Source organism: Cryptomeria japonica, chromosome 1 (assembly GCF_030272615.1).
Source record: "Cryptomeria japonica chromosome 1, Sugi_1.0, whole genome shotgun sequence".
Lineage (NCBI taxonomy): Eukaryota > Viridiplantae > Streptophyta > Pinopsida > Cupressales > Cupressaceae > Cryptomeria > Cryptomeria japonica.
Window position 1 is genome coordinate 210,199,571 of NC_081405.1, and position 13,482 is coordinate 210,213,052.

Here is a 13,482-nt window from a genome sequence, read left to right on the forward strand (position 1 = left end):
ATATTGAATGAACCTTCCAAACATTTATAGAACAATTATATTAAAGATAAACTTTTATAAACATGAATGTACATCAATAATCAATAATAAAATATTGAGATAATAATTTGCAGCAGTGAAACATTAGGGTAATGATTATAAATAAAATTAATTAATACATATCTGTAAATCGCAGAGAGGCTGCTTTCCTGCACGTAGAGAGAGGATTAGTTATAGGTATAGGGTTTCCAGGCAAGGGAGCACTCTAGGAGGACACGGTTCTTACACAGAACCCCACATGCCTTCAGACATGAAATAAACACGGTTCTTACACAGAACCCCACATGCCTTCACAGCATGAAATAAACACAGCCTTGGCCAGGATACCCCCGAGTGTATGTTGTACCCCGAGTTGGACACACATTGTATGCCCCTTCTCCAATGCCCAATGCCCAACCACCATACCTTAACTATCCTCTCGCTTTTGCTTCTTTCAATTTCTTTTTCTTCTATTATTTTCTCCCTCTCTCTCTGTGTATCCTTCTTTATTGATTCATAGCTTTTAAATAATGTCTCAAGGGTGGTAACAAAAGTCATAACCCTTCATAATAATTATAATGTCCATAATTATATTTATATTTAATACTATTTATTATAACTCCATTCCACAGGAAAAAGTCCCATAACATTTCTCCCCCTGTAATTTAGCTGTTGTCCTCAGTAGCAAGAGATGTATCTGCATCACAACTCAAAAATTATGATCAATAAATCAATTACTGACATTGAATATGTGCGTACTTAAATGTATTTCCATTTTTATTTTAATTCATCTACATTCTTGTCATCTTTTAATTTGATAAATTTCACCAGTTCCATAATCATTTTTCCAATGATAATATTTTCATAAAAACGTATCATAAATGTATGTTTTAATCTCCTATCTTTTTAAGTTTATCACTTTATTTAATCTTTTAACTGCTTTGCTCTTTATAAAAGTATTATCGTACAACAATTACTCCTATATAGTCACTCGTAAATTATAAAAGTATAATTATATACTCAAAATACATTCTAAGATGGTATTCATGCATTCCGGACTAGACATGAATATCTTCTTTGCAAAACAAATACACAATTGTCTTTTATATACAATAACTTATATATTATTCGGTTGATCAAGTCCAATAACAAAGTATGTAGTAAAATAAACCATGGTAATCTTGTCAAGCATTTTGACAATAACTAAAGAATATAAAATTATTAACATGTATTGAGCACTTCATAGGGAAACATTAGGTGTAACCATTAATTTATTAAAATCCAAGGGTGAAGGTTGGTTTAATTTAAAAAGTTGATAGTTTGTCCAAAACAATGATAGAAGATGAGACTTAATCATATAATATTTATTTGTTGGGTTTACCATTGCTTTCACAATGTTTGTAAATTTAGTTGTATCATTAGATTAAATACCATAATATTATTAGCTTTGTGATGAATTCTGAGTTTTGAAGATAAGTCAAGGGCTTCATTGCATCCTTCTATATTGTTGCTACCATAAAATCTTCAAAAATTGTACATGTCCCCATGTCTAAAGGTAACAAGAACATTTTAGTTCTGAAACCTTTAAGCCATTGTATTATTTAACTAGCATATTCTAGTAGCTAAAGTATTTTACCAATTTTAAATGCGATATTTTATTTTTATTTTTATGCCAAGAGCAACAAATATCAAGTTGGGAATCAAGCAAGGAACTAGTGAAAATAATTTAAGAACGAGGATAGAAATACATCATCAAAGAGTTGCAAAAGGCAAAGTTGATGTGGATCTCTCTCTCTGTGAAATCCAGGGTTTTTGTTAGATACTCATAGAAAATTTTAAAAAAACATAAATAAAATTAAAACAAATGTCATTGGTTCAAAAAAAATTAATACATACAACAAACTAAAATATAATTTAATTCTAAAAGATTGATAGATTATGTGTAATCTAAGGTTTATCTCCCAAATCTTCCTATTCATCCCTCTTTAAAAAAACATACAAAGGGTTAATTAAAAGTTACTCTCTACTAAGAATGGTTATTATTTCTCACATAATTTATCATATTTACATTTAAAGATGTTCAAATTTGGCCTATTCTATTAGTAATTATTTCTTAATGAGAACTAATCCACTCATAAAGGCATATTCAGTAATAAAAATGTGATGGTAAATGATATATAGGGAATCTAATAATTTTGAATCAAAACCTAAAGTAAAAAGTAACTACTATTTTATTATCTTGGTGGTAAATGCTTTGGTAAATAATTTATAGGGAATCTAATAATCTTGAATCAAAAAGTAAAAAGTAACTACTATTTTATTGTCTTGGTGATTTATTTTCTAATGTGTAACGAGGGAAGATAAATGTGTAGCAACAAAATCAAATAAATGATCTGGTACTGGCTCTCAAGATAGATTTGGCTCTGATACCAAATGTAATGGTCTTTTCCCCTGTGATTTATTAAGTATTTGCAGCGGATTAAATAAATCAAATATTAGGTTAAACCTAATTTAATTAACCAAAAGTAATTATTCAAGGCAATGATAAACTAATCACTCATAAAATTTATACTATTTTATATTGAATGAACCTTCCAAACATTTATAGAACAATTATATTAAAGATAAACTTTTATAAACATGAATGTACATCAATAATCAATAATAAAATATTGAGATAATAATTTGCAGCAGTGAAACATTAGGGTAATGATTATAAATAAAATTAATTAATACATATCTGTAAATCGCAGAGAGGCTGCTTTCCTGCACGTAGAGAGAGGATTAGTTATAGGTATAGGGTTTCCAGGCAAGGGAGCACTCTAGGAGGACACGGTTCTTACACAGAACCCCACATGCCTTCAGACATGAAATAAACACGGTTCTTACACAGAACCCCACATGCCTTCACAGCATGAAATAAACACAGCCTTGGCCAGGATACCCCCGAGTGTATGTTGTACCCCGAGTTGGACACACATTGTATGCCCCTTCTCCAATGCCCAATGCCCAACCACCATACCTTAACTATCCTCTCGCTTTTGCTTCTTTCAATTTCTTTTTCTTCTATTATTTTCTCCCTCTCTCTCTGTGTATCCTTCTTTATTGATTCATAGCTTTTAAATAATGTCTCAAGGGTGGTAACAAAAGTCATAACCCTTCATAATAATTATAATGTCCATAATTATATTTATATTTAATACTATTTATTATAACTCCATTCCACAGGAAAAAGTCCCATAACATTTCTCCCCCTGTAATTTAGCTGTTGTCCTCAGTAGCAAGAGATGTATCTGCATCACAACTCAAAAATTATGATCAATAAATCAATTACTGACATTGAATATGTGCGTACTTAAATGTATTTCCATTTTTATTTTAATTCATCTACATTCTTGTCATCTTTTAATTTGATAAATTTCACCAGTTCCATAATCATTTTTCCAATGATAATATTTTCATAAAAACGTATCATAAATGTATGTTTTAATCTCCTATCTTTTTAAGTTTATCACTTTATTTAATCTTTTAACTGCTTTGCTCTTTATAAAAGTATTATCGTACAACAATTACTCCTATATAGTCACTCGTAAATTATAAAAGTATAATTATATACTCAAAATACATTCTAAGATGGTATTCATGCATTCCGGACTAGACATGAATATCTTCTTTGCAAAACAAATACACAATTGTCTTTTATATACAATAACTTATATATTATTCGGTTGATCAAGTCCAATAACAAAGTATGTAGTAAAATAAACCATGGTAATCTTGTCAAGCATTTTGACAATAACTAAAGAATATAAAATTATTAACATGTATTGAGCACTTCATAGGGAAACATTAGGTGTAACCATTAATTTATTAAAATCCAAGGGTGAAGGTTGGTTTAATTTAAAAAGTTGATAGTTTGTCCAAAACAATGATAGAAGATGAGACTTAATCATATAATATTTATTTGTTGGGTTTACCATTGCTTTCACAATGTTTGTAAATTTAGTTGTATCATTAGATTAAATACCATAATATTATTAGCTTTGTGATGAATTCTGAGTTTTGAAGATAAGTCAAGGGCTTCATTGCATCCTTCTATATTGTTGCTACCATAAAATCTTCAAAAATTGTACATGTCCCCATGTCTAAAGGTAACAAGAACATTTTAGTTCTGAAACCTTTAAGCCATTGTATTATTTAACTAGCATATTCTAGTAGCTAAAGTATTTTACCAATTTTAAATGCGATATTTTATTTTTATTTTTATGCCAAGAGCAACAAATATCAAGTTGGGAATCAAGCAAGGAACTAGTGAAAATAATTTAAGAACGAGGATAGAAATACATCATCAAAGAGTTGCAAAAGGCAAAGTTGATGTGGATCTCTCTCTCTGTGAAATCCAGGGTTTTTGTTAGATACTCATAGAAAATTTTAAAAAAACATAAATAAAATTAAAACAAATGTCATTGGTTCAAAAAAAATTAATACATACAACAAACTAAAATATAATTTAATTCTAAAAGATTGATAGATTATGTGTAATCTAAGGTTTATCTCCCAAATCTTCCTATTCATCCCTCTTTAAAAAAACATACAAAGGGTTAATTAAAAGTTACTCTCTACTAAGAATGGTTATTATTTCTCACATAATTTATCATATTTACATTTAAAGATGTTCAAATTTGGCCTATTCTATTAGTAATTATTTCTTAATGAGAACTAATCCACTCATAAAGGCATATTCAGTAATAAAAATGTGATGGTAAATGATATATAGGGAATCTAATAATTTTGAATCAAAACCTAAAGTAAAAAGTAACTACTATTTTATTATCTTGGTGGTAAATGCTTTGGTAAATAATTTATAGGGAATCTAATAATCTTGAATCAAAAAGTAAAAAGTAACTACTATTTTATTGTCTTGGTGATTTATTTTCTAATGTGTAACGAGGGAAGATAAATGTGTAGCAACAAAATCAAATAAATGATCTGGTACTGGCTCTCAAGATAGATTTGGCTCTGATACCAAATGTAATGGTCTTTTCCCCTGTGATTTATTAAGTATTTGCAGCGGATTAAATAAATCAAATATTAGGTTAAACCTAATTTAATTAACCAAAAGTAATTATTCAAGGCAATGATAAACTAATCACTCATAAAATTTATACTATTTTATATTGAATGAACCTTCCAAACATTTATAGAACAATTATATTAAAGATAAACTTTTATAAACATGAATGTACATCAATAATCAATAATAAAATATTGAGATAATAATTTGCAGCAGTGAAACATTAGGGTAATGATTATAAATAAAATTAATTAATACATATCTGTAAATCGCAGAGAGGCTGCTTTCCTGCACGTAGAGAGAGGATTAGTTATAGGTATAGGGTTTCCAGGCAAGGGAGCACTCTAGGAGGACACGGTTCTTACACAGAACCCCACATGCCTTCAGACATGAAATAAACACGGTTCTTACACAGAACCCCACATGCCTTCACAGCATGAAATAAACACAGCCTTGGCCAGGATACCCCCGAGTGTATGTTGTACCCCGAGTTGGACACACATTGTATGCCCCTTCTCCAATGCCCAATGCCCAACCACCATACCTTAACTATCCTCTCGCTTTTGCTTCTTTCAATTTCTTTTTCTTCTATTATTTTCTCCCTCTCTCTCTGTGTATCCTTCTTTATTGATTCATAGCTTTTAAATAATGTCTCAAGGGTGGTAACAAAAGTCATAACCCTTCATAATAATTATAATGTCCATAATTATATTTATATTTAATACTATTTATTATAACTCCATTCCACAGGAAAAAGTCCCATAACATTTCTCCCCCTGTAATTTAGCTGTTGTCCTCAGTAGCAAGAGATGTATCTGCATCACAACTCAAAAATTATGATCAATAAATCAATTACTGACATTGAATATGTGCGTACTTAAATGTATTTCCATTTTTATTTTAATTCATCTACATTCTTGTCATCTTTTAATTTGATAAATTTCACCAGTTCCATAATCATTTTTCCAATGATAATATTTTCATAAAAACGTATCATAAATGTATGTTTTAATCTCCTATCTTTTTAAGTTTATCACTTTATTTAATCTTTTAACTGCTTTGCTCTTTATAAAAGTATTATCGTACAACAATTACTCCTATATAGTCACTCGTAAATTATAAAAGTATAATTATATACTCAAAATACATTCTAAGATGGTATTCATGCATTCCGGACTAGACATGAATATCTTCTTTGCAAAACAAATACACAATTGTCTTTTATATACAATAACTTATATATTATTCGGTTGATCAAGTCCAATAACAAAGTATGTAGTAAAATAAACCATGGTAATCTTGTCAAGCATTTTGACAATAACTAAAGAATATAAAATTATTAACATGTATTGAGCACTTCATAGGGAAACATTAGGTGTAACCATTAATTTATTAAAATCCAAGGGTGAAGGTTGGTTTAATTTAAAAAGTTGATAGTTTGTCCAAAACAATGATAGAAGATGAGACTTAATCATATAATATTTATTTGTTGGGTTTACCATTGCTTTCACAATGTTTGTAAATTTAGTTGTATCATTAGATTAAATACCATAATATTATTAGCTTTGTGATGAATTCTGAGTTTTGAAGATAAGTCAAGGGCTTCATTGCATCCTTCTATATTGTTGCTACCATAAAATCTTCAAAAATTGTACATGTCCCCATGTCTAAAGGTAACAAGAACATTTTAGTTCTGAAACCTTTAAGCCATTGTATTATTTAACTAGCATATTCTAGTAGCTAAAGTATTTTACCAATTTTAAATGCGATATTTTATTTTTATTTTTATGCCAAGAGCAACAAATATCAAGTTGGGAATCAAGCAAGGAACTAGTGAAAATAATTTAAGAACGAGGATAGAAATACATCATCAAAGAGTTGCAAAAGGCAAAGTTGATGTGGATCTCTCTCTCTGTGAAATCCAGGGTTTTTGTTAGATACTCATAGAAAATTTTAAAAAAACATAAATAAAATTAAAACAAATGTCATTGGTTCAAAAAAAATTAATACATACAACAAACTAAAATATAATTTAATTCTAAAAGATTGATAGATTATGTGTAATCTAAGGTTTATCTCCCAAATCTTCCTATTCATCCCTCTTTAAAAAAACATACAAAGGGTTAATTAAAAGTTACTCTCTACTAAGAATGGTTATTATTTCTCACATAATTTATCATATTTACATTTAAAGATGTTCAAATTTGGCCTATTCTATTAGTAATTATTTCTTAATGAGAACTAATCCACTCATAAAGGCATATTCAGTAATAAAAATGTGATGGTAAATGATATATAGGGAATCTAATAATTTTGAATCAAAACCTAAAGTAAAAAGTAACTACTATTTTATTATCTTGGTGGTAAATGCTTTGGTAAATAATTTATAGGGAATCTAATAATCTTGAATCAAAAAGTAAAAAGTAACTACTATTTTATTGTCTTGGTGATTTATTTTCTAATGTGTAACGAGGGAAGATAAATGTGTAGCAACAAAATCAAATAAATGATCTGGTACTGGCTCTCAAGATAGATTTGGCTCTGATACCAAATGTAATGGTCTTTTCCCCTGTGATTTATTAAGTATTTGCAGCGGATTAAATAAATCAAATATTAGGTTAAACCTAATTTAATTAACCAAAAGTAATTATTCAAGGCAATGATAAACTAATCACTCATAAAATTTATACTATTTTATATTGAATGAACCTTCCAAACATTTATAGAACAATTATATTAAAGATAAACTTTTATAAACATGAATGTACATCAATAATCAATAATAAAATATTGAGATAATAATTTGCAGCAGTGAAACATTAGGGTAATGATTATAAATAAAATTAATTAATACATATCTGTAAATCGCAGAGAGGCTGCTTTCCTGCACGTAGAGAGAGGATTAGTTATAGGTATAGGGTTTCCAGGCAAGGGAGCACTCTAGGAGGACACGGTTCTTACACAGAACCCCACATGCCTTCAGACATGAAATAAACACGGTTCTTACACAGAACCCCACATGCCTTCACAGCATGAAATAAACACAGCCTTGGCCAGGATACCCCCGAGTGTATGTTGTACCCCGAGTTGGACACACATTGTATGCCCCTTCTCCAATGCCCAATGCCCAACCACCATACCTTAACTATCCTCTCGCTTTTGCTTCTTTCAATTTCTTTTTCTTCTATTATTTTCTCCCTCTCTCTCTGTGTATCCTTCTTTATTGATTCATAGCTTTTAAATAATGTCTCAAGGGTGGTAACAAAAGTCATAACCCTTCATAATAATTATAATGTCCATAATTATATTTATATTTAATACTATTTATTATAACTCCATTCCACAGGAAAAAGTCCCATAACATTTCTCCCCCTGTAATTTAGCTGTTGTCCTCAGTAGCAAGAGATGTATCTGCATCACAACTCAAAAATTATGATCAATAAATCAATTACTGACATTGAATATGTGCGTACTTAAATGTATTTCCATTTTTATTTTAATTCATCTACATTCTTGTCATCTTTTAATTTGATAAATTTCACCAGTTCCATAATCATTTTTCCAATGATAATATTTTCATAAAAACGTATCATAAATGTATGTTTTAATCTCCTATCTTTTTAAGTTTATCACTTTATTTAATCTTTTAACTGCTTTGCTCTTTATAAAAGTATTATCGTACAACAATTACTCCTATATAGTCACTCGTAAATTATAAAAGTATAATTATATACTCAAAATACATTCTAAGATGGTATTCATGCATTCCGGACTAGACATGAATATCTTCTTTGCAAAACAAATACACAATTGTCTTTTATATACAATAACTTATATATTATTCGGTTGATCAAGTCCAATAACAAAGTATGTAGTAAAATAAACCATGGTAATCTTGTCAAGCATTTTGACAATAACTAAAGAATATAAAATTATTAACATGTATTGAGCACTTCATAGGGAAACATTAGGTGTAACCATTAATTTATTAAAATCCAAGGGTGAAGGTTGGTTTAATTTAAAAAGTTGATAGTTTGTCCAAAACAATGATAGAAGATGAGACTTAATCATATAATATTTATTTGTTGGGTTTACCATTGCTTTCACAATGTTTGTAAATTTAGTTGTATCATTAGATTAAATACCATAATATTATTAGCTTTGTGATGAATTCTGAGTTTTGAAGATAAGTCAAGGGCTTCATTGCATCCTTCTATATTGTTGCTACCATAAAATCTTCAAAAATTGTACATGTCCCCATGTCTAAAGGTAACAAGAACATTTTAGTTCTGAAACCTTTAAGCCATTGTATTATTTAACTAGCATATTCTAGTAGCTAAAGTATTTTACCAATTTTAAATGCGATATTTTATTTTTATTTTTATGCCAAGAGCAACAAATATCAAGTTGGGAATCAAGCAAGGAACTAGTGAAAATAATTTAAGAACGAGGATAGAAATACATCATCAAAGAGTTGCAAAAGGCAAAGTTGATGTGGATCTCTCTCTCTGTGAAATCCAGGGTTTTTGTTAGATACTCATAGAAAATTTTAAAAAAACATAAATAAAATTAAAACAAATGTCATTGGTTCAAAAAAAATTAATACATACAACAAACTAAAATATAATTTAATTCTAAAAGATTGATAGATTATGTGTAATCTAAGGTTTATCTCCCAAATCTTCCTATTCATCCCTCTTTAAAAAAACATACAAAGGGTTAATTAAAAGTTACTCTCTACTAAGAATGGTTATTATTTCTCACATAATTTATCATATTTACATTTAAAGATGTTCAAATTTGGCCTATTCTATTAGTAATTATTTCTTAATGAGAACTAATCCACTCATAAAGGCATATTCAGTAATAAAAATGTGATGGTAAATGATATATAGGGAATCTAATAATTTTGAATCAAAACCTAAAGTAAAAAGTAACTACTATTTTATTATCTTGGTGGTAAATGCTTTGGTAAATAATTTATAGGGAATCTAATAATCTTGAATCAAAAAGTAAAAAGTAACTACTATTTTATTGTCTTGGTGATTTATTTTCTAATGTGTAACGAGGGAAGATAAATGTGTAGCAACAAAATCAAATAAATGATCTGGTACTGGCTCTCAAGATAGATTTGGCTCTGATACCAAATGTAATGGTCTTTTCCCCTGTGATTTATTAAGTATTTGCAGCGGATTAAATAAATCAAATATTAGGTTAAACCTAATTTAATTAACCAAAAGTAATTATTCAAGGCAATGATAAACTAATCACTCATAAAATTTATACTATTTTATATTGAATGAACCTTCCAAACATTTATAGAACAATTATATTAAAGATAAACTTTTATAAACATGAATGTACATCAATAATCAATAATAAAATATTGAGATAATAATTTGCAGCAGTGAAACATTAGGGTAATGATTATAAATAAAATTAATTAATACATATCTGTAAATCGCAGAGAGGCTGCTTTCCTGCACGTAGAGAGAGGATTAGTTATAGGTATAGGGTTTCCAGGCAAGGGAGCACTCTAGGAGGACACGGTTCTTACACAGAACCCCACATGCCTTCAGACATGAAATAAACACGGTTCTTACACAGAACCCCACATGCCTTCACAGCATGAAATAAACACAGCCTTGGCCAGGATACCCCCGAGTGTATGTTGTACCCCGAGTTGGACACACATTGTATGCCCCTTCTCCAATGCCCAATGCCCAACCACCATACCTTAACTATCCTCTCGCTTTTGCTTCTTTCAATTTCTTTTTCTTCTATTATTTTCTCCCTCTCTCTCTGTGTATCCTTCTTTATTGATTCATAGCTTTTAAATAATGTCTCAAGGGTGGTAACAAAAGTCATAACCCTTCATAATAATTATAATGTCCATAATTATATTTATATTTAATACTATTTATTATAACTCCATTCCACAGGAAAAAGTCCCATAACATTTCTCCCCCTGTAATTTAGTTGTTGTCCTCAGTAGCAAGAGATGTATCTGCATCACAACTCAAAAATTATGATCAATAAATCAATTACTGACATTGAATATGTGCGTACTTAAATGTATTTCCATTTTTATTTTAATTCATCTACATTCTTGTCATCTTTTAATTTGATAAATTTCACCAGTTCCATAATCATTTTTCCAATGATAATATTTTCATAAAAACGTATCATAAATGTATGTTTTAATCTCCTATCTTTTTAAGTTTATCACTTTATTTAATCTTTTAACTGCTTTGCTCTTTATAAAAGTATTATCGTACAACAATTACTCCTATATAGTCACTCGTAAATTATAAAAGTATAATTATATACTCAAAATACATTCTAAGATGGTATTCATGCATTCCGGACTAGACATGAATATCTTCTTTGCAAAACAAATACACAATTGTCTTTTATATACAATAACTTATATATTATTCGGTTGATCAAGTCCAATAACAAAGTATGTAGTAAAATAAACCATGGTAATCTTGTCAAGCATTTTGACAATAACTAAAGAATATAAAATTATTAACATGTATTGAGCACTTCATAGGGAAACATTAGGTGTAACCATTAATTTATTAAAATCCAAGGGTGAAGGTTGGTTTAATTTAAAAAGTTGATAGTTTGTCCAAAACAATGATAGAAGATGAGACTTAATCATATAATATTTATTTGTTGGGTTTACCATTGCTTTCACAATGTTTGTAAATTTAGTTGTATCATTAGATTAAATACCATAATATTATTAGCTTTGTGATGAATTCTGAGTTTTGAAGATAAGTCAAGGGCTTCATTGCATCCTTCTATATTGTTGCTACCATAAAATCTTCAAAAATTGTACATGTCCCCATGTCTAAAGGTATCAAGAACATTTTAGTTCTGAAACCTTTAAGCCATTGTATTATTTAACTAGCATATTCTAGTAGCTAAAGTATTTTACCAATTTTAAATGCGATATTTTATTTTTATTTTTATGCCAAGAGCAACAAATATCAAGTTGGGAATCAAGCAAGGAACTAGTGAAAATAATTTAAGAACGAGGATAGAAATACATCATCAAAGAGTTGCAAAAGGCAAAGTTGATGTGGATCTCTCTCTCTGTGAAATCCAGGGTTTTTGTTAGATACTCATAGAAAATTTTAAAAAAACATAAATAAAATTAAAACAAATGTCATTGGTTCAAAAAAAATTAATACATACAACAAACTAAAATATAATTTAATTCTAAAAGATTGATAGATTATGTGTAATCTAAGGTTTATCTCCCAAATCTTCCTATTCATCCCTCTTTAAAAAAACATACAAAGGGTTAATTAAAAGTTACTCTCTACTAAGAATGGTTATTATTTCTCACATAATTTATCATATTTACATTTAAAGATGTTCAAATTTGGCCTATTCTATTAGTAATTATTTCTTAATGAGAACTAATCCACTCATAAAATCATATTCAGTAATAAAAATGTGATGGTAAATACTTTGGTAAACGATATATAGGGAATCTAATAATTTTGAATCAAAACCTAAAGTAAAAAGTAACTACTATTTTATTATCTTGGTGGTAAATGCTTTGGTAAATAATTTATAGGGATTCCAATAATCTTGAATCAAAAAGTAAAAAGTAACTACTATTTTATTGTCTTGGTGATTTATTTTCTAATGTGTAACGAGGGAAGATAAATGTGTAGCAACAAAATCAATAAAATGATCTAGTACAGGCTCTCAAGATCGATTTGGCTCTGATACCAAATGTAATGGTCTTTTCCCCTGTGGTTTATTAAGTATTTGCAGCGGATTAAATAAATCAAATATTAAGTTAAACCTAATTTAATTAACCAAAAGTAATTATTCAAGGCAATGATAAACTAATCACTCACAAAATTTATACTATTTTATATTGAATGAACCTTCCAAACATTTATAGAACAATTATATTAAAGATAAACTTTTATAAACATGAATGTACATCAATAATCAATAATAAAATATGGAGATAATAATTTGCAGCAGTGAAACATTAGGGTAATGATTATAAATAAAATTAATTAATACATATTTGTAAATCGCAGAGAGGCTGCTTTCCTGCACGTAGAGAGAGGATTAGTTATAGGTATAGGGTTTCCAGGCAAGGGAGCACTCTAGGAGGAAACGGTTCTTACACAGAACCCCACATGCCTTCAGACATGAAATAAACACGGTTCTTACACAGAACCCCACATGCCTTCACAGCATGAAATAAACACAGCCTTGGCCAGGATACCCCTGGGTGTACGTTGTACCCCGAGTTGGACACACATTGTATGCCCCTTCTCCAATGCCCAATGACCAACCACCATACCTTAACTATCCTCTCGCTTTTGCTTCTTTCAATTTCTTTTTCTTCT